The sequence below is a fragment of the Haliaeetus albicilla genome, chromosome 19, assembly GCF_947461875.1.
Source record: "Haliaeetus albicilla chromosome 19, bHalAlb1.1, whole genome shotgun sequence".
NCBI classification, from domain to species: Eukaryota; Metazoa; Chordata; class Aves; order Accipitriformes; family Accipitridae; genus Haliaeetus; species Haliaeetus albicilla.
In genome coordinates, this window is record NC_091501.1 from 5557072 (window position 1) to 5584915 (window position 27844).

The following is a 27844-nucleotide window of genomic DNA, read 5'->3' on the forward strand; positions in this document are numbered from 1 at the left end:
CAAATTTCCTGTGCTTGACACATCATCAGGATGATGTCAAAGTGACTTAACCAGCTATGACACTTCATTCCAATGATGTGGCCAAGCAGAGGAAATTTGAAAGGATGTGGCTTACGGTACTGAAAACAATCGTTTAGAGAAATGCATGACTGCTGTTTTTCAATTTAAATGAATTTTAAGCCCTTTCTCCCCTCTCCTAAACACATATTGCACCACTTGGAATATTTGCATTGCTGCTGAGCTTGCCAAAGGTTGTTAAAATGGCTTTACTGTGATTAAAAGGCAGCCCCTAGTTTTGATGTGAAGACTTCATCATATTTTCTGTTCTGTATTGTAGTATCTATGGTACTGCATGGGTAACCACTAAAAAGAAAGATTTTCATTCTGTTGTTATTGATGTTATTAATTTTAATACTATTAATAGTAACACCAAGCCTATGAGCCCAGAAGCCCCAAAACTTTCAGCACGCTTCCCCCCTCGCGTGCCCACTCACTTCTCAGCCCTCCTCCATACCCCTGGCCAAGCAGTTGGTGCTGGGGGTGATGGGCAATCCCCTTCTACCTGCCCAAATACTGTGTCAGAGCCTGGGACAGTAGGGACTGCCCCTAGGATGCCCTAGCAGTCTTCTGTGTGTAGGCAACTCCGAGGTGACCGCGTGCATCCGCACCAATCGGTCTGGCCACAGCCAGTGCCTGCAAGGGCAGCTCACCCTGTCTCATGGTCCTCACCCTGCAGCAGTCCCCACTGCCATGAGGAGGATGGGGAGACAGCGAACACAGTGGCTTTTTTGGGGTACCAGATGTTCTCTGTGGTAGACTGATGCTGCTGTCTCCATCTCTCCCAGATCTTCCTTGAGAACTTTACGTTAAAGCTTCTTCTCAACCTTGAGGGGCAGTGTGCCTCGTGACAATATGGCATAATGTTTTCCAGAGCACTGAAAGGCCTTGGAAGCATTATTTTCAAAAGAAAGCTCATTTTCAAAAATGTCTTAGTCGGGAATAGGCTTCGATAACACAAGTCACAGTTACAGCAGTGTCTCAGTTCCCAAGGCGCATTTGAAAACTCTAGCTGTTCTTTCATGGGTAATAGGAGAGAGCAGATTGTTCAAATGCCTATTTAGAGGATGTGCGGTATATCTGTGTTTGGGGATGCTTAGCCCAAATCTGGGTGCAGTAAAATAATTTCTAGGAGCAGAGGGACTGTTGCACAAAAAAAACATATCAAAGCACACATTATAGATCACCAAAAAGAACTGATATGGTTTCTTTTGGTCCTGAAAAAAAGGTCAGATAGATTTTAAAATGTTAAGGGATAAATTAAAATAAAACAAAGAAGAACATTTATTTTTGAAGGTGGAGGAAAAGGGAGAATGAAACGCCCAGAAAATCAAATACTTATGTGACTCAGTCACTAAAATACACAGTAACCGTAGCTGTTAAAGAGGTCTGAGGACATAGCTTCAGTACTTACACTCTTAGTTAAAAACAGATAGCTTTTATTTAAAGAATGTGAATCCTTTCTTTGCTTTTGCCAGTCTGTCTTTGTTAGATGCTGGTTTACAGTTTCAGCTTCCACTGCTGTTTTAAGCAAGCAAAGTTTTATCTTAAACATGGTACATAGTATTTTCTGGCAAGTCTTAAATCCTTGAATTCATCTTATCTCTATGGTGACAAGCCTCCATTTGGAATAAAGTATCAAGGCTTTTCTGAGTAGAGGCGTTTTCAGATAAAAGCTGGTGCCTTTGATTTATGGCAGTTGTCAGCTTCTATCATTTGAAAAAGAGAAAGGCCCGATTATTGGTTAGCAACAGCTTTTTCAGAAATAACTATTTTGGAGTAAAAAAACCCCAACTCTATAATTATACAATCTGACTTGAAGCATTGCTAATTTACATAAAATGATGTGTGACTGTTGAAACCAAATGGACACACATGTGTCATCTGTGTTTGAAGTACCATAAAACTCCTTGTTGAGAGGAAGGAAGCAACACAGACCAGTCTAGGACTAAGAAGAAAAAACTTTTTTCCATGTAATAACTTTTACAAATGGTATTTGTAAATGTCTTCTTTACTCATGTACACTCACTCCCACATGAACTGTAGCTATGACAGTAGCCAAGAGCCGTTGGCCCATTTATCTTTCTACCCAAAAGGGTGTGATATTCAATTTCCATTAAATCTGTTAAAAGAACACCAAAAAGCCAACTGCTTAATAGAATGACGTTTCCTTTTGAGAACACAGCCCTGTTCTGATGGCAGAAACCATTCCATCTCCCACTAGCCATATATCAGCAGGTTTGCAATGCTTACCTGGCATAAGCAAAGCATAATGCTGAAAAACATGTTGAAATATGGATTTTTGTGTTCGGGTAACTCTGAAACTGACTGCAGAAGGTTTTTGAGTATGTCTGAGGTAAGGTCTGGTGCTTTGTAGACACCATGAGGACAGTGAAAATAAAAAGGATCCTGCTAAGCATGTAGAGAACAGGAACTTTCTAGTGGAACATAGAGTTCTCTTTTTCTTAGAGAGTGTAATAGTATTATTTTGCAGCAATATTTTGCCAGGTAATTCTTTCCAAACCCCATCGACAAATCTTTCATAAAGATGCTATAGAAGATTGTGAGGCTGACACGACGTCTTTTAAAAAGAATCTGTGAGGGTGGATATTAACACTTTTCCAAGCTTTTTCACTTCTGAACTCAGTTACAATGCTAGTTCAGTCATAAAAACCCAGTGGAAACTATGTGCTACACATGTTTGGTTTCAATTGCCTGTTGATTTCACTCGATTTATATATATATCAGATCTTTGCCAGTGAGAGCAAAGGTATTTTTTTTTACTACCAATTGATGCCTTACACTAAGACCTCAGAGTTTGTGTCAAATTTTAACTTCTGTTGGTTTTAGCCTTGTAAAAAAAGAGGAAGAAAAATATTCCAAAATCAGCTCCCCCAGACCTCCTTGATCTTATCTGAAATTTTCGTATGAACGCCCATCTAGGTCTTATGATCTCATTATTCATGAACAAAGATTTATAGCATCAATTTTTTTTCCAAATATGTCAAAGTGGAAACTAGCATTTCAGGCCCCTTAAAACATTACAAGAAATATGTTGTTGGGAAAGAGGTGTAGGAGGAAAGGTAATAACAGCAGTCATATAATCCCCTGGGGAAAACCTGTTTCCTTCAAGAAGCAACATCTTTTGTCTTTGTATGGAGCTTAATGTTAAATGAGATATTTGAAAGGAATTCCAAACTGGTATCTCAAAGGGATCTAACCAGACAGAAACATGTGATTTTTGAAATGCTGCTGAGCTGGAAGGAAAGACAAGACCAGCACAGCTGTGGATGCTATAGACACCAAGGAGCTTTGGGTGTCTGCCTGCACAGTATCTGCTGTGTACTTTTGTTTTGTTATGTACTTCGGTCTGACACAGCCAAGATCCATGGACAGGATGCATGTAGCTACTGGGTGACACAAGGCTAAACTCCCAACATAAAACTGCTGTCCTTACCCATACATTTTTTTAAAACGGAAAACAATACTTTTCCAGTGAAAAAGATTAAGAAAGAAATATGAAAACAATTATTTTCATAGTTTGGGGAAAGTTATATGCCTGCAACCACAGTGCATAACAGTTGTAGTCATGTCAGCTAACCCCCAGACCAAAAAGTGACATCCCACTAAAATAAAGTTTTCTTTGCCGGCTGCCTCCTCAGAATTCCCTCACTTTCTCTCTTTGTTCTATGTTTATTTCCTCCTTATTTCCAACCTGCTGCTATTTGAATGGTTATTTTGAATGCTTTTTTGGCCTTGTTCCCCATGCACAGCCATTCGTGTCATAACCAGGGGGATTCTCATGTTTGCACTCAAAGCCACTTCTTGGGCTGCCACAGCATTTTTAAGCCATGACAATCTTCTACAAACACTGTAAGAACTGTTCTTCATACAAACACTTTATCAAATCAGAGTTTCTGACGTGGTCTTAGCTTTCCACAGCTGCTGCATGATACATAAATCACACAGAAAGCAGATTTGTAGCAAGATTCACAGTGACTCCCTTTTTTTTGTCAGCCTTTGGGCCTCAGGGCACACCATTACATACAAACCTATTGCAATCACTATATTTATATTTACAAACCACGGACCCTAAAGAAAGCAAAAGAAGCTGCCATTAATAACTATAGTTTGTAGGCAGGGAAGGAAGTCATCAAAGATATCCAATGGTTAAAAGCCTCATTAAAGGCCCAGTAAAGTCAGTAATAACCTTTCCTTCTGATCTATTGGGCATTGAACAAAAACAGCACCCAAGGAGGAATACTGAAACGGGATTTAAAAAGTCTGTTAAAGAAACCCCACCCCTAAACCATGTTAATTCCCCATCTCTTTGTGGACTGTGAGCTTGCCGGAGCTCTTCTGCAGCTTCTTCCTTAGCCCCACTAAATCTATTCCATTCGCTTTCAGTCAATGACACTGAACTGAGCTGTGTGCCAAGGCTTTCTAAATTATCTTTCCTCTTTGCACGTGCAGAGCAATTTCCGCAAGGTACGGTTTTGCTTAGTGCCTTGCATGACTGGGGATGGAACAAATGAGGAATTCTGTGAGCTTTTTTATATTAAGACCTAATCCACAAAGATATATCTATAATCTTTATACCCACAGTCCTCTCCTTTTGATAGTAACTTAATGATGACAAGTATTCTTTTTCTGTAGGTCAAATGTACTAGGTAATACTTCAAATGATCTATCCACTAAAAAAGAAAATGCTGGCAAAGATCATTGTTACAGGTGAATCATAGGAATAGCAAATTCAATCCAGTCACTGCTGCATGTAATTACTACAGCAAGGATTTTAGATGCCATGCAGGAGTACCGTTGTCCTAGTTGGACAGCTGTTGTAATGAAGGTGGGAAATTAAATCAGGCTAATATATTTTATATCAAAAAGGCATATTAGTCGATAGGAAGCATCAAGATAATCTCTGTATGGTATGTAATGTCAGCCTTGACACTAGCCGCTCAGCAAGGGATGCTTCAGCCTTTTAAACTCGGATTGTTCCAATGCGGAGATGGGACAGAAATCCTGCCTGTGAGGGAATCCAGGGCAAAGCTGGAGGGATAAACTTTCTGCCCTTTTCTCCCTTCTTATCTCAGTATAAAAAGGCTTTAGAGAGTCGGCCAGTCTAAAATTACTTGAGCTAGGTAAAAGATGTAAAGCTCAGTAAAAATGGGGTGCCATGAGACGGGTGGCCAGTGCTCCGTACAGGAGAGGCGTGCACTCAGGATGAAGAGCAGGATTTGGTCGTGTGTATGTTTGTTCAGAGAAATTTGGGATGAAAGAGGCTTTTTAGATCACATAACCCAAAAAGAAGGATTAAGGCAGGGTTTGTTGTGTTCCTTCATCCCACTGCCACTCTTGGGTGAGCCAGTGGCGGAGTATGTTACTCAACAGGATATGGTACCACGAGCACAACTAACGGTGCACGCTCAAGGGAATATGTGGGTTCCCTGTCCAGGGCACAAAGAAGAGTTAGGTACCAAAAGCACGTCCCTCCTGCAACCAGGGTGCTTGCTCATGCTAGCTTAAACCTACCTCGCTCAGTCAACTGCACCTAAGATACCTCAATGTGAGCTTTACCCTAAGCCATGCAAACCTCCTGGGACACCCTTTGGGAACCCCTGGGACACCCTTGGCCATACCAATGTCTGTACTGCCCTGCTGACGTTGCCACCACCACCTGCATGAGAAGGATTCATGGGGCTGGGGGGTGGACCTGCCCTTGCTGTAATCCCAGCTGGCTCAGCAGTGTGGCTGAAACAAAGCAAGCTCTCACCTTTTGGTCACTGGCAATTCGTTCGATCAATGTAAGCATGGGTTGCTTCTCACAAATCGACATTTTCTTACTGGGGTAGATAGACACACGTACACAGAAAAAGTAAACAGCTTTGCACTGAAGAAACCATCATCACTGACTCGAACAGATGCCCCCATAGTTATACTCCTATAAGTGGGATTTATAGAAACCGCAATACTATGGTGCTAGCCTCGCTTGCCTGTTAGGAGCGAAGACCTGATGAGCAAGCTCCAGTGCTTGTGTTTGCCCAGCTCCCAACTGAACTGCAGGGAAGTGCCCAACTTTGCTAACAACCCATAACCTTGACTCTTCCACTGGAGCCAGAGTTATAATTCTTTGATTTCGCAAACCAAAGCTGGTTTTATGTCTATCAAAACATAGGTGAAAGGCCTGCTTGCTTTTTAGCCATAAGCCTGGCAGATAATTAATCTCTGTTCATCTAGGAAACAGGTACAGTTCCAGCATCTGCCTGGGGACATTTGTGTGCATGTTACCCACCTCCTTGGGTGAACATTCCCATCATGCAATCATTTTATGTGAGTCTCTGCCAACCCCTCCTCTTGGACCTCTCTCATTTTACTTAACTATTTCAACACTGGTTGGGCACAGGAAGAGAGAACGGCTCCATATCCCCATGGTTTTATAGCTCAAATGGATGGGGAGAGGCGGGGTTTCCACTCCCACACCCCAGCCAATGCCTGAAAAAACACCAAAACCACATGAGAGAGGATGAAATGTTGCCCCTGCTCCATTAAAACCTGAATTACTCCACACAAAGTGGAACTTCTACGTTCCACACTGGCATGTATCCACAAAAGACATCGTGATGGCTCCAGCTCAAAGGCAGATTACAGCCTCTATCCAGGACGTGAGAGGTGCAGGGCCAAACACCCTCTGGAGGGACTCGGATCTGCCTGGCTAAGCCCTGGTATCACCAGGCTGTTGGGGAGAGAAATCTGCTCCTCTAAAAAAGTGAGTGGATCTTAGGGGAAGAAGAGCATGACAGTTTCTATTCTACAACAGCCACAAATTGCACGTTGTGGGGTATTACAATGATTAGTTCATTGTCATCTGCCATCTTCATGTTAAGATTGAATGCTTTCCTGAAAGAAAACCCCCAGAAGCCACTGTACTAACATATTTGGAAAGAATAATTTCCTCTTTTGCAGAATTTTCTGGACTCATAGCTTATGCTACACCAGGCTTCTGAGCAGGTGATCGCATTGATGCCTTGTGGCCTTAACAGCTATTAACTATCTTCTAAAAGCTTATTGGTAAAACATTAACCACATCATGTACCTTGTGTATCAAAAGGAAATTCAATTTGACAAGCCTACTTAAAAATAAATAAAGCTTTCACTTTTACACAGTGCCCATGTAGACTAGAAACTCATTCAGATTTTTGTGTAAGTGTATATGAATTACTCAAGAAGATGAGCAAAATCTGATGTTCTCTGATCCTTTTCTCATGAAGCTTTAAATATGAAAATGCCCTTGCTTTCTCAGAGGCACTTGCTTTTTGTTCTCTTTTTTTTTGAGATTTTTGAGAGCCACAGTTCCTGCAAAGGAAAATCTTTGTAAAGTATAGGCAGTCTCCAAAATGAACAAGCAATATTATGAAATGTCTTTGTAGTTTGAAATACCACTATTAGGCAAAGGAGCCTTGTTCCATATGCCACCGCAAATAGCAATTAGTTCAAGTAGAAAAGATTACGACCAGGTGCAGGTTTTGAAGTGACTTTTGGTGGGAGGAGGGAAAGGTCTTTCTTTTGTTAATTGTCTGTGGTAATTCATCAGGAATCTGAGGAATTTAGGGATATTCAACCTTTTGTGTTTAGCCAACAAAATACAACCTCCATGGCATCCGTGAACTGGACGGAGATACAGGGCTTATTGACGGTTGTCAGTCCGCTGAAGTGAAAGGCGACATGAGAAAGAAGCGTATTTTATATTTGTCTTCCACAGCACATCTATTTTGCAGGGGCTTTGCTGGAGGGCTCATTAAGAAGAAAGGCAGAATGAGCCCCTCCAGTGTGGGAACCCATGGGTGAGCTCAGCTTGAGGGCCCGAAGCAGGCAGCAGGCAGATGAGGTGGCAGCAGCGGTTCCCTCAAGCCTTGCAAAGCTATAGGTGACTTTCAGAGAATGACAGAGAAAGGGGGCTAACACAACAAAGTGTGCCCCTGAGAAGAAAGATACTCTCAAAACTTCAAAAACCTCCTTAAAAGATTGGATTAACTTCTTCTAATCCTTTGAATCACGGGTAGATATGAGTTCAAAGGACTAATGTAATTTTATTATTACATTTAATCAAATCTTTAAGTTAAGAAATAGGAACTGAGCTAAGGGCAACCTTCCCTTATCAGCTTCCAACGTCTGAAAGCAGGAATGAATTAATTAAGTAAATGTAACAAGCTTAGGGGTATAACATACAGCAGCAGCTGAGTCAGCTTGACCATCGGCCATTTATTGGGGTGAGATGTATAGCTCAAGTACTACCAGATGATTCAATTCACATATCTTGGCAGTAACAGATAAGCCAAAAGGGATGCCCAGAGGGAAATAGTGTCATAAATTGGCAAGGCAGAGAGTCATTCACCAGCTTAAACAAAATGTTGTCATCAAGGAAGTTGCGCATTTAATCCATACAGCAGAGTAGCCTGCCCTAGCAAATGAAAGCAGATTTTGCAGGTTAGCTTTGCATTAAAGGAGAAATGAGTTTTGCCAGGTCCAGGCATATTTTATGCAACTGGCTTACATCAGGCCGTGTATTCCAACCCCTCATTTTCAGGAATTTCAGCCCAAGCACCAGTGCCAAATAAGAACCCATTGGTCACGGTAAGAGAGTTAAAAATATAGAGTGTGTATTCTTGTCCTTTTCCATAGCTTCCCACAGGCAAAGACTTCTTCACAAGTGCAACAGTAATGTAAAATTTCTTCAAAGATTGCACATTTGCTTGCATTGTGAACCAGGAAATTGTAGTATATAATCACCTCCACCATCATAATGTATGTCCAAATGATACATGACTAAAGACTTTTCTTTTTTTTCGTTCTATAAATTAACTACGGATGAGATGTGACTAATTTGCAGTAGGTTTCATTTATGCACAGATAATTAAGTCAGTACAGTTTAACTAAGGAAATTCGATTCTAACAGCACAGGTTTCAGCACAAGCATTTTTCCTTAGATGACAGGTAGAGATCTTTAGAGGTGGACAACTAAGTACAGGAAGAAAGAAATTATCTAAAAAATTAGAGTACATTATAGCATATTTTCAATTGAGTGGGAACCTAAGTGTTGCTGAAAGAAAAGTGCAATATAATTTGAATGAATCATTCCAGGGGCTAGGGATTTCTTGTTTGCTAGAAAATTAAAGCCACAAAATAACTAGGGAGGGAAGAAAAGGAATGGATAAATCCGAGCCCTGTTCTGTTGCCTCTTTCAACTCTCCAAATTTGGAAAAAGCATGGAAATGTCATGAACAACAACAACCTCAAACCAGACCAACCACCAACTTAACATCCATGAAGAGAAGGCACTGGCAGTATGCTGACTGGATGAAGTCATGCTGTCCAGGTCCAGCACAAGACCAAGGGCTAGGAATTTAGGAAACACACAAGAAGAATTTCCCTCTGCTTCAAGCCCACGCTTTAAACACAAAACCCAAATAACTAACTTCTGGGTTTCCAGCTTTTACATTCTTCCCCGGTTCTTTTTTCGCATACATTTGTATGTGTGCACGTCATAAGAATGTTAGTGCTCCCTCTGATTTCACCTTTTCTCCTACATAGTTTCTGCAGAAAATCCAGGCCGTTGACTCGCACGGCTCTCAGGCATTGCCATGGCAACGGACCATGATGTCAGAGACTCGGGATTAAGAGTTCCTGGCATTGCTGAGCTAAGGGAGAAGCCTGGCTGGGAAGGAGGAAACTCCCATCCAAACAGCTTTGACAATAGAAACGGGAATTTCAAAAGCAGTTAGCAAAGAACCCTTGGTAGTAAACTATCCAGAAACAACCAGAAATTCAGTGTCAAAAATCTGTTGACTGAAGAGAATCCCAAAACATTCGGCACGGGAGTCAATCATTAAAATCTGTGGAGCAAAGCCAGTGTTGTGTCAGCAGCAACTGTGACATTAGAATCATTTTACCAACGAAAGCAAAATACAATGGCTGAAAATATAGCATCTTCAAGCAAATTATACAACGAATATTTATTTGCGTTCCACTGGTAAAAAGCTGAGTACGGTTTTATACAGATGATTCCCTTGGACCAAAAGTTCGCAGTAGAAAAGACAACGTAAGAACTACACGTGTGAGCGCACTTAAAATAATCAGATCCCTTGGCTTATATGTGTGGGAGTACTGTGCAAAACTGCAAGTGGTAACAGGGGACTCGACAACCAAAGGCCACTCCCGCAGTCATTACTTTGGAAAAGGAACAGATGTCAAGGACTGAGGCGGCAGCCAACCTTTGGGGGCTGAGACGGGACCCTCCCAGCCCCGCAGCGCAGCTTATCGCAGCACTGGGGACGAGCACTGCTGCTCCCAGCCAGCTGCCGGACCTCCTGCTTGGGGTGGGCCTGCAGCTGGCGAGGAGAAATTGGAAAAAAAATGAAAATAAAAATGGCGAAACAAATACGGGGAAGGAAGGAGTGCGGAGACCCAGAGCAAAAGTTGAAACTGGGCCGTGTTTTATATGAGGGTGGTTTGTAGTGAAATGAGCTGGTTCCTTCTCTAACCTTGAAAAGAGGGAACTGGGAGCTAAATGCCTTATTCCTCCTTTCTTGCTTGGGTGGCCTTGGTCCTTCTTGGAGTCGCTGTTGTGATGGCTAACCTACCTGTGTGCCTACCTGCCCCATCAGGATGCCTTTAAATCAGAAGAGCTCCATCTGCTTCGTAGACAGGAAGCCTTGATGACTCACGTGTTGGACGAGGAGGACCAGTGATGAGCTGAAGGACCTAAAGCAATATATTTCAATGGAAAACTAAATAAACTGAAGGATACACACACCCACCCACCCCTTCAAGATTTCAAAGGTTACTTGAAAAACCAGCACAGGAGTCAACGCCTCTTCAGCACCGTGCTGTGATTCAAGGCATGTCTACACCCGGCAGGGGAGTATTGAGGCAAAGAGCCCTGAGCTACCTATTCCCAGAGCTGAATGCTATATAATTACTAACTGGCCTTGCTTCAAAAAAGGGTGCAGCCCCACATAAAACCATCCGTATTGCAGCTGGGACAGGAGCCAGTACCTTCGTGTGTCCCCACGTTGTGCCATGGAGATATATCAGCCTGTTCAGAGGTTGCCCAAGGCTCTGTGCCCTGCTTTGGGGGGTGGACCTGCCTGATGAGAGAGTTGTGAAACAACTCTTAAAAATCTGTGCTCTTGGAATTAAAACTCTATTTCACTTAACTAAATTCCAAGCAGACCAGCCCATATTATTTTTGGTATGGATGTTGTAACAACTTCTAAATGATTTGAATTGCTGGTACAATTTTTGTGCCTGTTTTGCAACCTAGAAACCCCGGTCTGTAAAACAGAAACTGTGATTCTAGTGGACAGCGTTTTCCTCAGCATTTGTGTTGCTCCTTTCAGTGCCAGTGAACTGTGAAGAAGCCACAGTCCAGATTAGCAGTGAGCCCCCTGCATTGTTTTCTGCATTGTCTCTTGTGGTATTTTAAGCATCTGATGTATAGACGACAACTACCCATGTTGTTGGCACGCACCTATGTGTTGCTGCTGATTCTTCCCATTTTACTGCTAGTACTTCATATTGCCCTTAAAGCATGAAGGAATGGCAGGCATAGCAAATTATTTTAACATTAACCCCCCACTCTTCAACAGCCTGGCTCCTTCTCAAGTTTTGCTGGGTTTTTACTTCTGCCCTTCCCAGCACAGCACTTTGCAGAAACACAGTTGATGCAAAGAGTTGGCTGCACATTTAAACGAAAGCAACAGTGTGGGGAGTCAGTGCAAAGTGCTTGACCAGAATTAACCCACCAACTCAGTTGGGTGGGAAGGAGACTTTCTGGAAAGGACTGCTGGGTTTATCTTCAAGGATGTTGTTCCCTGAAAGGGTAGGATGCCTCTAGTACCTACTGCCTGTAGTAAATATTGCCCCATGGCACCAGTTATGTCAAAATTGTTCTTGAAGTTGTGGTTGCAGAAAAGGCACCTACTTATATTCACGTATCTTTTCAAGTGATTTTGACCTAACCACTAACATTTTTACTGGAGTTCCTTGAATAACTTAATTTTGCTTTGTAATAAATATGCCCTCGCTTACAAGTTACTGGAGACATTCTGTGCACCTGTAACAGGCCACAGAAAAGCATACAGGACAATCACGTTGTGTCTTCGCAGCTGAAATGAGTGGATTGCAGAGGTTCCAGCACTATAAAATATCTACAAGGAAAAAACATTAAATAGCTATTAAATTCTTATAGCCAAAAGCAAGTGAGAAGAAATTTTAGTTGGAATACACAGTGTTCAGAGGAAAAAGACTCAATTTTGTCAGAAAAGATTTTGCTACTGACAGCTGCCTCCTGTAACATCTTGCCATACTGAGAGTAAAACATGAGATCAAGCAAAAGCAGTTTTTAACTTAAGCTAAAATATTTGCTTGTTGTGTTCTGCATCATGTTTTCATTGTATCTAGTTCACTAAGTATAATTATTCTTCTTTAGAAATAATATTAAAAATGACAGGCAAGCTACAAACACTCTGATATCAAGTGCAGACTCATGTCCACATGTTCACACTCGTGCTCTCCCACGCTTTTCCTCCTTTAATTATGTTATTTTTCTAGTAAGTAGCAGATTACCTGACATGTATGTCAATTAGTCATCCTTTTCCCACTGCAAATCTTACCATCTGTTCAAGATTTCTTAGGATTCAATGGAAGATTTCAACTGACTTCTTTATTCACTGAGTCAGACCCTCAAATGTTCAAAAAATGGTTTGATTATACCGAAGTTTAAATTCATGTGGAGCTTTATAGTGGAAAGACAGTCTGATCCAGCTGGATCTAAGAATTAGTTCCAACTAAATCATATGTTTAAAGATGGAGACCTCAATTCTCAGTAATTCTGCATGTACTGATTCAGTGTCTTTAATTCTGACTTACGTAGCTATTTTTGTCTTTCTGCCTTTATAGGGACAAAAAAATTTATTTCTTGCAGAGTGCTTACTATCTGTAAAGCACCATGTACTGCACAAAGGTGAGTAACCACCCGGCACTCTTGTGTAGGAAAGCTGATGCCATGGGCAGCTGCTTGTTTTGCTCCTGGTCACCCACTGTTCCCAGAAAAGCATTCAGGTGTTTTGAGTCCCAGATTAATTCCTATAATGCTCCTACAAAGTAGTCAAGTGCATTAAACCCCGAGGTTTAATGCAAGTGCAATTAACTTCAAGGAAACTAAAGCAGAGAGATACAAGGTTGGGTCCTTGAAAGTACTAATAGCTGACTCTAAACTTCATTAATTTCATTAACAGATGAGTGTGCTCAGTCCTTTCAGGGATGCCAACCATTGTGCAACTTGCTGAATTCTGTAAAAAAAAAATCCTAACTGTTTCTGTTTATCAGTCTGATTTCTGTAATATTCTACTACAACAAAAAAATTAAAGTTGCTGGTGGTCTTCTTGGCCTTGAAAATCTAACATGTAATAAAAGTTAAAACTAAAAGATCAACCTCACTAAATGTTTTGAATACATTAAGTAAAATATCTGGGAATACTTCCTCTTGGTTAAGATTCTGAAAATGCATCACAAATACCAAAAATTACTGATGCTAATCACCCTGCCACTGTTCCCGCTGACTAAAAATAGAGGTCTGTGACAGGCTAAGAATAAAAATATTCAGTCAGAAGTTTGTAACAGTTAGTCATAGTTTGATCTCTTAAATCTATCTTCAGTGCAAGAAATGATTAATATAAGAGCAAACCCCAAAATAAAGTTTCGGAGAGCTATGAGGATATATTACAGACAGCTTCAGTAGGTGTGTATTTCTGGTTTAGTAAAATCATTATACTAAATCCCTAACACAGTCGTTGCATTTTTGCAGGCATATAAAGATCGTCATTCGTTATATTTAATCTCCTTCTGAACTACGCATGCTGTTCTAGAGGACCGACTTACTGCACTTTACCATCAGCCATCACAAGGCCAAACGAGCTCGTCCTTGGCGAGACCCACCGGGTCCGTGGCACCAAGGGTCTCACCCTGCAGATCTGCTGCTCCTGGACCCCGTAGAAAGGTAGTCAACCTTTCTTCATCCTGTTCCCGGTATATTTGGACTTCTTGGCATGGTGTTTAAGAAGTCCCTACTGATGGTATGCTCAGTAAGAATGCCGGGGCAAACTCTTCTGTTCAGTACCCCACTGCGATCCCTCCGGTGCTGGGGGAAGGAAAGCTCATTCCCCTGATCACCCAGGGAGGAGAGCGGGGAGGGCAGCCCCCATGGATGGGGGGAAGGATGTGCAGCTGCTGCTGCAGGGGTGCAGGACACCACCCAAGGTCCAGGAGCACAGAGGGTGCAGCGGGAGCTGCAAAGAGAAGGGAGATAGAGTCCTTTTGGGCACCCCTGCTAAACCTGTACCTCTGGGGAAGCTGCCAAGGGCCACGAGGCGGTCACAGCTGGCAGTGGCACGGATTGCTTGGGACTGCTTGTCCCCTGCCAGGGCAGCTGGGGTCAGAGGAGAGACGGTCCTTGCACGTGTCACGGAGCTCATCTGGAAAACACAGTCTCCATTCATTTTCGCTTCTCTTCTGCTAGCTACTGTACAATCAGCAGACCAACTGCAGCATTTTTTTTGCTAGGCATGGGCCAAAGCTTTGCTTTCCCCCATTCAGGATCATGTTCCTCTGGGGTTTGTTCCCCACTTCTTTTGCCAATTGCAACAACTTAATTTCTAGGGGACATTTTTTCATCCCACCATACTTCACAGATCTCACAATCTGCTGAGGTTCAGCGTCCCCAGGACACAGTTAAAAGTTAACTGCCTCCTCCTTAGCTTTACTCTTCTCTACTTTTTTTTAGGAAGAAAAGGCTCTTTTTTCCTCCTAAATCCATGAGACCTCTTTAAAAACCTGGGGTCAGAAATTCCAGCATGAAATCTTGTGCAGCAATCAGGGAAGGGTGGAGATATAAATATCATAAAGTACAAATTCATCACTGAATCTGGAGCACATCCACAAATTTAAAAGCCAATGGGACACTCAGAGTAGAGATAAACACAGATGGACAACAACATTGCCAGAGAGAAGGATTAGACAGGACCCACGAGTGACGTTAGGGAATGGCCAGATCAAGGCAATGCATTTTACTCCCACAAATGTCCTTGCTTCCCACCTCTTCCCGTAAGACAAGGCAAGAAATTTCTTACCCCCCACTAAGAATTCTTGCAGCAGAGACCTTTTAAGGGTGCAGTCAGTATGTCCTGCCTGGGTCTGTGCTTCTGGTATGTCCCTCTTCAGAAAACTGACCACTCCGTGACCTTCCTGTGCTCTTCCCACTTGCTGTGTTGTCACTCAGCTATGGACAATGCCAAAACTTCCCCTCTGAATTGTGTCCTAATTCCCGTGACTACTATGGTCTGCTATGTGTCCTCTTCTAAAAAAAATTCAGCTCCTTGGACCACATGTGCATGAGCTTGCTCTTTGGAATATATTGTTTCACTGCATGCAAGCAGATTGCATGGAAAAGTCACTTCTTCCTCTAATGAAAAGGTTGCTGGTGGTGACTCTACCTGGATAGAACCCTTCATGAAAAAAAGGGGGAGCATGATATTGCTCCCTCTTCTTCCTTGCTTCTCCCTGGTGGCTTTGAACTCTCTGGGTTCTTCAAAATGTAAAAGGAAAGCTTTAATTTCTGAGACAGCCCATTCCCTCCACATTTCTCTTGCTTGCCCTCAGTATCTGTCTAGTCAGACAACCTCTACCAGCATACCTACCACAAGTGTCCACCGCCCTATTAGTAGGGCGCGATGCCTCCCACAGTCGACACCTAACATACCAGCAATTCGCTAGCTGATGTTCTGCAAAGTTTAAAACTTTGAATTGGTTTAAGCGATTCTCTCTCCCATTTCTGTATGTAGCAGGCACTTGCAATGAATGTAGTAACCTAAACGAGCACCCTGTATGAGTCACAGAAAAAAATTTCGGCAGGTTTTTGACATTGCAACACACTTCCCTATACTTAGACACGAGGAATGATGTCTCAAAAGTTAAAAGAACTCATATGCAAGTTTGAAAGTGAAACCTCTAGGATGATTTTTAAAATTCTGCCTGACTTATCTGGGAAAAGCAGCCAGCAGTCCTCTTCCAAGAAGATCAGCCATAAGCAAGTGGTGAGCTTAACACAGCAGTCAGCTCATACACTTTGGATATTCACACCTAAGAGATATTTGTTACTCTGAGCCAAGCCAGGCTTGTTGCTGGAGTCCCCAGTCATTAGCTATTATTTTTGTTTTAGAGTTTTTCACTTTCTGGGGATTTTTTTAATGCACTGTAGTTGCAGATGCAATCAAATGTTGCAGCTGCTGGTTCCCATTCGTTTCTGGTCGTGGCTGAACCACACTGCCCTGTGTGCTGAGATTCTTCTGGTGGCTGCATCCCAAAGGCCTGATTCGCATTTAAACTGGGGCCTGATTCCCTTTTACACTCCTATAAAGCAGCAAGCGAAAAAGGCCTTGGCAGAAAAAAGAACTGGGCCCTAAATAAACTGAAAACACCTATTTGTCAGGTAGTTAATCCAAGATGTTATAGCCATTTATAAAAACTTGTTATTTTTCTGCAGTCATCCAGGAATGTTGTTAATAGCTCTTCACCGTGGTGCCAAAAGACACTTTTTGAAGGGATTTAATTCCCAGTTCTTTGCAAATCTGATCTTTGTTTTGCCCGTTCCCCAGCCAGCAGCTATGAACAAAACAGACTTTGAAGCCTGCAGCATTATTAATCTGCGACTTATTGCAGTAAGAGACAGAGAAGGAAATAAATCCCTTCTCCTAGCACTACTAACTCAGTATAATGGCCCAAGAATGACAAGCTAAACATTACTCCAAAATTATCAGGCTTCATTTCTCATGACAGATAGCAAGCAGCAGATTGCACTTTATCTTTTTAAGCTGACCTGACTGCAAACAAGGAATGCGCAGAATGCCAAGGCCCTCCGTTCCCTCCATGCAGCCTCCTCCAGCAGAAACTGTGCATCGTGATGCAATATTTAGCACTTTGTTCTTCTAGGGCTTAGGACAAAGATATATTCAGAGCAAGCTGGTTCCCTGGAAAAAAAAATAAATCTGAAGCCATTTCCCTTTGCAGACCTGTGGAGCATACGCCTGTGTTGATCCTGGAGGAGAATGAGGGACTTGGTTAGGGGGAAGCAATTCAAAAAAATATATCATCAACATTATCTCTTGAGCTGAGCTTTGATCAGCTTCTTTTACTGTCCGGCAAAACAGCTGGTAACCACTAAAACATTTGGAATGATGTCATGTGGTACAACGAGGATCAGCCCTGAGTATAAAATGGTCAAATGCCTTTACAGTGAAGACACTCCTTTCTCTGTCAAAGGCATATCGGGTTAATGACAAGCCCACACTTTATGGGTACCTAAAGACTTTGCGAGTGGTCAAAATCACCAGGGATAAAAGAGTATTTCGATTTCTGTTAAACAACTTTCATTTATCATAATGCTAACAGTTGCATGATGATAAATTGTCACATTTTTTACTGTTTTTTTCCCCCCATTTATTTCCCTCCTGATAGAAAAGCTGCCTAAATAAAATGCCTCTTCTGTATGTTCTCATTATTTTTACCAGTCTGATACTTCAGTTGCTAGAGAAGGAAAACAAGCAGCGAACTGAGTTTAACACTGAAATATTGTAGAGGGGGATCCATCCATAAATTATAGTTAGACCAGTTTTGAAAACTAATGATTGGAATAGCATTCAATTAGAATTAAAATTAAAATTAACTGAGTTGCTGAAAGGCTTGGAAAGTGAGGTTTATCTTTTTAAAGAATGTTTATGCCAGTTGCTGATCTCTGTAGAAGTTGTAGTGTATTGATCAGAGGAGGTTCAGAACCAGTCCAAATATTCAAAAGGCATAGAAATACATATCTAAGGGAAGTAAATAAAAATGCATTATTATGTTAAATGCTGATAAATTATCACTTTAGGAAAAAAACCCACAGCTTGATTCACCTCTCATTTATTTGCATATCACTCCTTTAATACGTCTTTCCCTACATCATAAACTTAGGCTGCATATATTGGAAAGCATCAACTGCAAGTGAGACTACAGCAAAGCCATCCATCCCAGGGAGCGGAGGAGAGCCTGTCCTAGGAGCGCGGTGTCTTTATTCTGAAGCTGCGTCAATCCCAGGCTGGTCCCATCAATCTCAGTACATAAGGGAGGTGTTGCTGGAGCCATGACTCTCTGTGGCTGTATTTCGAGTAGGTGGTGAGCACGTACTACACCGCCCAAAGTCCCAGGTCCCCGAACACCCAGGCTGAGGACTCAGGCGCACCGAGGAGGGGTACCACACTTCTCCTCAAGCCCAGGCTACACAACGAGCACAGCTTGTGCCAACCACCTCGCTTTTCTTTGCCAGGCAAGGCCCAGAGCTTTGCTCTCCCCCATTCAGGATCATTTCCTCTGCGTTGTGGTCTCCAGTTCTTCTGCTGAGGGTGTAGGGAGGCACCCACCATGCCAGCCAGATCTCTCTTAGGAAGCTGGGAGAAACCCAGCAGCCTGCTGCAGCTATGGGAAGGTGCAAACCACTTCTGTAGCCCATTGGTTTGGAAGTTTGTGGGTGCTGGTCTCTTCTGGCAGGTGGCTGGAGATAGGACGAGAGGAAATGGCCTCAAGTTGAGGCAAGGGAGATTTAGATTAGATATTAGGAAAACTTTTTTTACTGAGAGGGTTGTCAAATATTGGCTCAGGCTGCCCAGGGAAGTGGTTGAGTCACCATCCCTGGAGGTATTCAAAAAGCGAGTAGACGGGGTGCTTCAGGACATGGTTTAGTGGGCATGGTTGATGGTTGGACTCGATGGTCTTGAAGGTCTTTTCCAACCTAAATGATTCTATGATTCTAAGTTGTGGTGACTTCTACTCTCCTGCCTATCTTACCTAAGCAGCAAGCCAGACTTGTCCCTAGTTGCATTGTTTCTAACGAAGAGGATAAATGAGTTCATGTAGCATCCGAATACTGTAGTCCTGCATTACTGGTATTTCTCAGCAGGACTCAGGGTAAAGCTCCTACCACTTGCCCAGGCTGTCATCATGTCCATCAAAATATGCAAACATCCACATGGCTGTTTGTCTCCTGCTGTGCCCTGGAGTATTTTCTCCTGTTTCAAAGGGAGAGTACAGGGACAGGGTTGCAGCATGCAAGCTCTGGGTTGGAAAACTTGCCCATCATCCCACACTTCCAACTTTCTTCAACACTTCTTAGGGGCTAAATTCCTTTTCTACAAGCAAAGCATATGTATTTTCTTAATTCATGCTTTTAAAAAATATTATGCACAATTTATTCACCTATTTCGTGTAACGCTGAATCTCTTTTTGCTGCAGAAAGAGTTTAACGAGATAGAGCAGAAATACGGGGTAGAAAAATGGCACTGCAATCTCTGCTCTGTTTGTCAGTAATGTTTTGTTATTACAAGAATGCTTGGGGTTATATTTTTTCTGTGCTGGACTGATAGATTGCGTTTTAATCTTTTCTAAGACCAGTTGTTTAGATCCCATTTGGAAGGCTGTGGAGAAAATGCTCTTTTCATAAAAACAATCCAATTCTTCTGTAAATATCTGCTGTCATATTTATCCTTTTGGAATTAAATTCAATTTTTTTTTATTAAACTTGCTACCAGAGGAAGCAATATTTGCAAAAACTGTTTAAATAGGTACCATTTGTGAATATAAACAGTTTCAGATTTTTTTGTCTGAAGGCTTAAGTGGTTTCATAATTTCTGGTGCTGTTTTGTGAGTGTTTTTATACAGAAATAGACCAAAGCATGCTGAAGCTACACGTAAGCAGTGGAGAAGGGGGAGGAGGACAGTTGTTTTAAAAAGGGCTGGAGGTCAGAATGGGAGGCTGTGAACACAAATGAATTACACATATGTGAGTTGGACAAGGAGAAGGGAGTCACTCTGCACATTTGGAAATGATAACAAATATCAGGCTATCCTGTGATCTCACCGTCCGGAGCTGTAAATCCGGGGAGAAAAAAAGATCAGCAGACCACAGTTTGGATCAGGATATGAGCCTTCAATGAACATGACAAGGTAGATGTCTTTACTATAGGCTAGTGGTGATTCATCAGGCACCATGTCAGAGATGCCTTCAGATTTTTACTGCTACTTAATGCCTACTTATAGGGACACTTAAAGATAAATCACTTAAAGATAAATCACTCACAAAGGAAAAAAAAAAGGCAAAGAAAGAAGCAGAAACATAAGGAAGACAGCAAAATGAAAGAAAACATGTAAGTAATGGATTAGACTCTACCCTAATGCACACCACTCCACTCCTTACCATTGCATTCGACGTGTTCCCCTGCGCTGCATCCCTCCCCGGCTGCTGCAGCCACAACACTCCCTCCCTCGGTTGTATCTCCCCCCACGAAGCAAGGGAGAGAGAGGTGAAATAACCTGCTTTTCCAAATCCATACGGACACCGCGGCCGAGGGTGACAGCTATGGGTACAGCCTGATCCCCCGTCTCCCCTCTGCCCGCGGTGCTCTCGCCGGCACAGAGGGGTGGTCGCCTGCAGACCGAGCAGTGGGGTACCACGGTCCTTCTGTGGTGCACCCTGGCACTACGGGTGATTTGCTCTTAAAGATTTTTGGGCTCACGGGCCCCAGTGTTAAAATGTCTAAATTATCCCTCCAAACTACATGAAACTAAAAAAAAAAAAAAATGACCCCACTGAGGTTCCAGTAAGTTTGTGAAACTTTCCTCCAGCACCGTTTTGGGGTATCTCTGCTCTCAGCAAGTGTCCTGATAACCCTGTGCAAACACACGCAGGTAAGCACCCCTGCTTTGCCCAGCTTGTCTGAGCCAGGCTGGCAAGAGGGACCCACCCCACCCACTGCTTTGAAAAAGTGTCTGCAATGGTATAACCATGTCACAAGACTGGTCCCCAGGGAATTTCCAGCATTAGCTCCTCTGTCTGGAAGACATTTCTTTGTCTTAGCTTAGCTGTCCTGCCCAGCATCATCTCCCCCTCCACCAAGTCCTTAAAAGCAGACTGTTGTTTGAAGAATGACTTCAGCCTCACGAGATCAGAAACTGTGGGTAGTCACACACAGTGATGCAAAACCTCCGAGGTGAACGATGACACAGTGAGCAGGGAAATGGGAAATCAGACCCATGTGGATTTCCTGAGGGGCTTTTTTTGTATTTGCTGCCTTGTTAAGAAGTCCCTCCTAAAAGTCACCAAGGGATGTAAAGATGGGATCATACTACTCATTCATAAGCCATGTTTTCACATAGTATTGATTCACTCCACATTTCATTTTTTTGTGGTACACAGGATAGCAACTACCAATAAAACTCGTGCGTTTACTGTTTCATCACTTAAGGAGCAGCGCTTGAGCTGGCCATTTGCTGCTTAGCTCTATTGTTCCCAAGCTGTAGCTGATAACAGTTCACAGGCAGGATCTCTGGATGTTCATTTGTCTCCAGATTCCAACAGCTGCCTATTTGACTATGATTTGGTTATCTGAACAGGGCTGTTTCAACTCTCCCTGTTATACAGCCACAAATCTGCTTCCTCCAAGCTGCTGACTTACAGCAAACTCCTGATTCAGTCTGCAGTTCCTTTGAGCTCTGAGTACCAAATGCTGTGGTTTAAAAAGATTAAAACCAGAGATGAAACCTGATTGTTGTTCCATGCATCTGCTTTAAATTGGTTGTTCTGTTTATTTTAGAGACTTAACTGGTGCAATGAAAAAGCAAGCATCCATTCTGTAGAATTAATCTTGCCACATTGGGCTTTATGCTCAGCTTTTATTTACCCTTCTTTTTTAGAGCATCACTGAAATCTTGCCTTCATTGCAAAATCAACATGACCAACAATTAGCATGTGCCATTAAATTAAGTGCTACCTCTACATTAAATCCTGTAAGTTATAATCAGTTGTGTTTTAGCTGTGGCTGACTGGTCCAGGGTCCCACTTATTTGAGGACCACTCATCAGTTTACCGTATACCCTTGTTAGAGGGTGCACACCATTCCGATGCTAGCAGTCCTTTCATGTCTTCCCACAGCTCTCCCTGGGCACCCAGCACTAATCGATACACTCTCCCATGCTCTACAGGGCAAGAATCAATAGCGTGATTCAGCTTTTCCAGGATTTAGACAGAGAGGGTGAGCCCCAGAGGTGTCAGGGACCATGTAATGAAGAAGAAGGGACACCTCACTGCCTGGCCTAAGGTGGCACTCAAGATGGATGAACCAGAAGGGAGAAACTCAAGTGTGGGCAACACGCTTAACACTGACAGAGACCCAGGAACGGCTCTTCCACGTATGTCAGCCTTATTTCCTTATCCATGCAACCCTTCCATGAGTCGGGGAAATGAGATAAGTCCTGCCAAGAACCAAAATAAAGCCTTAGTGTCATTTAATCTCACTTGAATGGTCTGCAAGTTTTGACCAGCTTTCAGCAGGAAGATGAAACTTGTCACTTGTTTTTTTCGGAGCTGAAATATTAGCTTAATACTACAGCTTTTGTGCTGTGATCCATGGCCCACACGAGCAGCCCATAAATGCTTCTAAAGAGTCTTTAGAAGGTAGGTAAGGAAAGCGAGGCCTGCGTTTTTGGTGTAGAGCCAGCAACTTCACTGGCAGGAATGTACAACTCAAAAGAACAGGGGCTTTGCTCCATGCAATCTCGGTAGCCAACATACAGCCTGAAACTACCTTTCGCACAAAGCACCGAGCTGCGTCTTACCACCAATCCACCGCAGAGGTCAACGCCTTGCGTTCAGGTACCATGCCTGCGTGACTTTTTAAGGGGCTGTATAATGTCACTCCCTCTAGGAGCAGAAGGACATTTGAATGGGTTTGGCTGCAGAAACAGGCACTGTCTCAGTAAGATTTGCATAGCTAAATCACATATAAGGTGATTTGCAATTGCTTAAAGAAAAAGGCAGTGTAAAATGATGTATTAAAAAGTCCTAGGACAAAGGTGTCTGACATTTGTATTATAAGTAGTGTGATAAGTTTCATAAAGCAAAATACTAGCTTTTCTTTTTAAAGTGAGTGGACAATGCAAGTTTGTGGCAAACTGCAGTAGTCTGCCTGAGACTGCGTAATGTATGGGGATTTGACATCCAATTACATCCCAGGGCATTCTGGGAACGGAGATAATGTTTCTGGTGCCAGGCCAGGTTAAATGCATCTGGCACAACAGACCCTGCAGATGCTCAGTTGGACAGATGCAGAAACTTGATGTTATCCTATTTTCAGATGCCAAACAGAGTTTATTCTGTTCTTACAAAGCAAGGACATAAGAGACATGAAGAGGAAGTGGTTTTCCGCAACAAAGGCATTCATGGCTTGTAACGCCCTTCCAATTACAAGGAGCAGACAATTGTTCATCATAAATGTTAGAGAGAGAAAGCTGAAAGAAGAGAAAAAGCAGCTTGCCGTGAACAGGAATAAAAAGGCTGTACATGAAATTGCATGCTCACATAGGCTGATGCACATCTGGCATGACTCCACTGTAATCAGCAGAGTTAGCCTGTACTTGCACCCATCTACACAGCAGCTGAATCCAACCCCCAAAGCCTCCCCCTGTAATTGTGGCAAATACCACTTCACCAAAACCTCTCTTTTGTTCTCCCCAGAACACCGGACTCCCTCCCTTTCCAAACAAATCTCTGCTTAAAAGTCATAACAGTTTATACCCTTCCCTCTCTCGTCTGCCACAGAGTTTGTTTGCCTAGGGCCTTCCTAGGAGGAAAAAATTAACAAAGGTGCAAACTCCAGCTATATTGAGGAGCCTCCTACTTATATTTGCATCTTGCTGAAGGCCATACTTGTTCTGGGACTGAGCGATGGCTCTCCCTGATTTTGTCCTGCTATTACTTTCAGAGGCATTGCACTAGCATAGAACTGGAATAGCACAACTGTGAGTCAGGCTCTTTAACCTGGGCTTTCTAGAAGGCAGGGTGGAGGGACCTGAGGATGGATTAAGCATAAAGAAAGCTCAAAACCACAATGTTTTCAAGCTTCTTCAGCCAAATGGTATGTACCACTGGGGGGAATAAAACCACAAAACCCTGAGGTTTTAGTGAGCCTTTGTGGGCCTTTTTGTGAAAGTGGCTTTCTAGACATGTCCAAGTGGTGACCAGTGAGACTTGCTTTATATGGTTGTTCAGTCAGCTTTGCTAGATAAAACTGATATTCCTCATTTCTCATTTGGGTGTTTCTGGCTGAGACATGCAGAGTATGTTATGTTAGGGAGTGCACCACCTTCAAAACACAGAATAGAAAAACCTCAGAGAGCTTCCATCTGCCCCAGAGTCATGTGTGACCATAGCTGCATTATGAAATAGCACTAATAATATCTTCCTACTGCATCTTACCATGAAGCTTTGCGACTGCTGAAAAACACATGTGGGGAACGATGGAGGTGCATCCAAAAAGGAGCAGAAACAAAGGGCAGTGAGCTGCCTGTCACCCAGAAATTGCAGCTGCTTTTTAGCAGCCCTAACACATAGACTTCCCCCATTTCAAGGAAAAAAAACCCATATTAATCACCACCAACAATTAGATGAACAACAGTGATTTCATTTGGTTTTTATTTTACATGAAGCTACACTGATGAAACCACTTCTTTCTATGAGATTCTTAGGTTTTCCTGATGAGGAAACTCCAAAGACACATGGGAAACTCATCTTTCCCATGGCACAGCACCTGAGGACAACATCGAAGCCATGGAACCCTTGTATTTGCCCAACATCCCAAATCCTCCCAGCAGCACCTTATGGAAAAAGGCAGAGTTGTGAGAACTCAGTCTCAACCAGGTACCCGTTGGTACAAGACAGCAGCTGTAATGCTGCGCTAATCTGTGCAGGGCCTCAGAGAAATAAATCTCACTATTTAAACTCACACCAGTCAGAGGTGTTGTGTCCAGCAAGATGCAGTTCAGTAATATATCAGTAAGGCACTGGCTGCTACTAAGATACGTTCCTGATAAATGAGTGGCCCTTCTAGGATTAGCATGAAAATATGGTCAAACCGTTCTAAAAAATCAATTTTTCTTAGCTGGTTGATAAGAAAGTTGGTATTTTCAGTCCAAGACAAAGCCATGAATTTGAAGCCATGAATCAAATGACTAACCACAAGAGATAAATTGGGTATGATCTTCCCTAGCTCAGTTGTGCCAAAGATCTTCTTAGCTTAATAACACTGGTTGACACTGGCACCCTCCCAGTGCTTCCCAGCGCTTCCTTATTAATGTGAATGTTTTCGACTCAGCACTTCCACGGTTTCATAAACATCGAGGCTGACATCATTTAAACTGCAAAAAGCATTCATAAGCATTAAAGCTCACTAGCAAAGCTAACCTGAGGCTTGAGCTAAGCCTTGATTTATGCACTGAAGGTTTCTACTAACCAGGCTATGGGATGCCTTCAGCACAAACCTGAATTTCTCATTTACTTCTTCCTCTATAATAGAACAAGTTAAAACCCTGGAACCAAATCTTCAAGCTCCAGGTTCGAGTTGTTCGGTTTGGGTTGATTTCCAGTCATTCTGCAATGGATGTAGCATAATTCACTCACTATACTGAAGGTGCATGGAGACATTTAGAATAAGGGCAGCTTTCACGAAGCAGCTCTTCCAGGTCACTGCTAAAATAACCATGTCTCCAAGCAATGCCTGCTACCAGTCCTGAATGTTTCGGGATACAGATAGAACCAGAAAAGATGGATTTCACAGTAACATCACCTCTGTCACAAAGGATCATGCACACCATCTACTATGCTCGGAGCATTAAACCAGCATTTGTTCAAAAGCAATGCCAGATTTGCCCTTTCCCCTGCAATAACTGCGAAGGGAAAACAGTCTCTCAAGATTAACTGTCTAGGTCATCTGTGGCGACCTCCCTACTCCATGTCCCTGTGTTACAGTGAGCTCACTTCAGTGGCTGGAAATCTTTATCTAGTGCAAACTGAAAACTCCATCTAGTTCTTCCAATGAGTGAAAATGACCCTGCAGTTAAGAAATCTGATCTTACAGCTTTTCCTTATGAATACAACTTCTTCACTGAAGACTCAAAAAAGTCCACTTAATTCAACTTTCCAAGTTTGACTCAGCAATTTTATTACTATATCCCTTATCAGCCAAAAAGGTATGCGTGTTACTGACAATTCAGAATGTAATAGACTGGTACAAGTTAATTTAGTAGAAAAGGGATAAGCAAGAAGAATGCACTTGGGAATAGTACAGAGACCCTGGGGAAGGAATAAAGGGGGGGGGGGGGAAGACAGAATCAAAACAAAAGAACTGATGCATCCTCTGTTGCAGACATTTGCTGGTGAGCAGCTCTGTATGATGACAAGTTTTCCAGTACAGCACTTGCAGTCTTTGCTACAAACAAGGTAGAGCAGTGCTATCGGCACTTTGAATACCTTCGAACACCTTTGGTGTTATTCTTCAAAATACAGAGTGAAAGGAATAGGCTTGCAGCCTTAATGGTTACAGTGTGAAACCTGGAAGCGTGACCTATGGTGAAAAGTCCCCAAAGTCAGTGAAACCACTGCATGGCATGCTTTGGGTTGCTTTGAGAGACCCACAAAAGATACCATTTCAAGCTTCTGGCAACAGGCTCTCTTTCTCCACTGTGTTAATCCAACTTTACCGCATTGAGAGCTGCAACCCTGATGTGAAAAAATGCTGTAATGTTGGTCAGTGCTGCGAGGCCAGCGCCTCACCTTTGGGCTGACCTGACTTAAGTCAGTGGATCAAAGCTGTGAATGTGCACCACGGGTCTGGCCTGGCACATGTCTCTGAACACCCAACCATTGGTGGAAAGGCTATGGTACCCTCAAGCTGTTTCTTTTCTACATTTTGTGTCTCCTCCTGCAGCATTGTTCTCCCCAGTGAATCTACAGAGAGATTCCTAAAACTAGCACCTTGAAATAGAAAGTGCAGGTTTCCTCACATCTGAACCAGATGGGTGGTGCACAAATGGAGATAGAGGAGGACCAGATTTTCTTTGTGTTACATGAAACAACCCTCCCCGGCATATTTTGATCTGTCCTTCAGCAAGTGAACTGGCACCAGGCAGGGAAGATGGAGGTGGGGGAAGTGGGCTGGCCTGAGCTAATAGGAGCCGTGCTTCCACAGCATGCCTGAAAGGGATGAGTGAAAGAATATACCTCAACCTAAGAATGAGCAACTAGTCCAAAAAGTCTTCATCTATTAAGGAGAGGAGCCTGCTGACGAACGGGAAAGGAATGCACAATCAGGTTTTGTCAGGTTCGACTTCATCAATCTTTCTGCTGCAGGTTCTGCCTCTCAGATGTGATACGCAGGGCTGGCCACGAAACAAGAATTTTGTTTCACAATTCAGAAGAAAAAAAATGAGGGTTTTTGAAGTTTTTCAAACCTGTCTTCATTACGCGTCAGAACAAAACCACTGTATTTCCAAAACCTTCACATGTAAGGCCCAGAGAGGAAAGAGAAGGGGAGGCCAAGCGGCAAATAGGCTAGTGCCTCGGTGATTCCCCTCCGGAGGGGAAAGCCTGGGTCCCTGCTCCCAAGTGCTGTCAGACAGGAGAGGGACAGCAACTTGGACTCCCCCATCAGAAACCCAGGGACAGCCAGGTTTTCTCCCCCACATACTCCTTTAGTTAACTCTCTCCCACCCTCTTCCCCCATCGCCTTGGAGCCTCTCCATTCCGTGTAAATAATTACATATGAAGACGGAGCTAGAGAGAATGAGAGTATGCAGTCCAGTGGTTAGGAAG

General features: G+C 42.9%; 3 long non-coding RNA genes across 6 annotated transcripts in view; 1 reads left to right on the forward strand and 2 right to left on the reverse strand.

Annotated features, from left to right (window-relative positions):
- Positions 1-5221, reverse strand: part of LOC138690063 (uncharacterized) — a 40635-nt gene extending 35414 nt beyond the window's left edge. Inside the window, exon 1 of the long non-coding RNA XR_011328855.1 lies at positions 1472-5221. This is a non-coding gene — a long non-coding RNA (uncharacterized lncRNA). The remainder of the gene's footprint in view (positions 1-1471) is intronic.
- Positions 5222-5304: 83 nt separating this feature from the next.
- The window catches only part of LOC138690062 (uncharacterized), a 39592-nt gene continuing 17052 nt past the window's right edge, over positions 5305-27844 (forward strand). Inside the window, exons 1-2 of one of the 4 annotated variants that reach the window (XR_011328852.1) lie at positions 5305-13081; positions 13925-14116. This is a non-coding gene — a long non-coding RNA (uncharacterized lncRNA). The other 3 variants (XR_011328849.1, XR_011328851.1, XR_011328850.1) reach the window with 3 other exon arrangements.
- On the reverse strand, positions 13916-17252 carry LOC138690065 (uncharacterized). Its single transcript, XR_011328857.1, has 2 exons — positions 16991-17252; positions 13916-15995 (listed from the first exon to the last, which is right to left on the reverse strand). It is a non-coding gene; the product is annotated as an uncharacterized lncRNA (long non-coding RNA).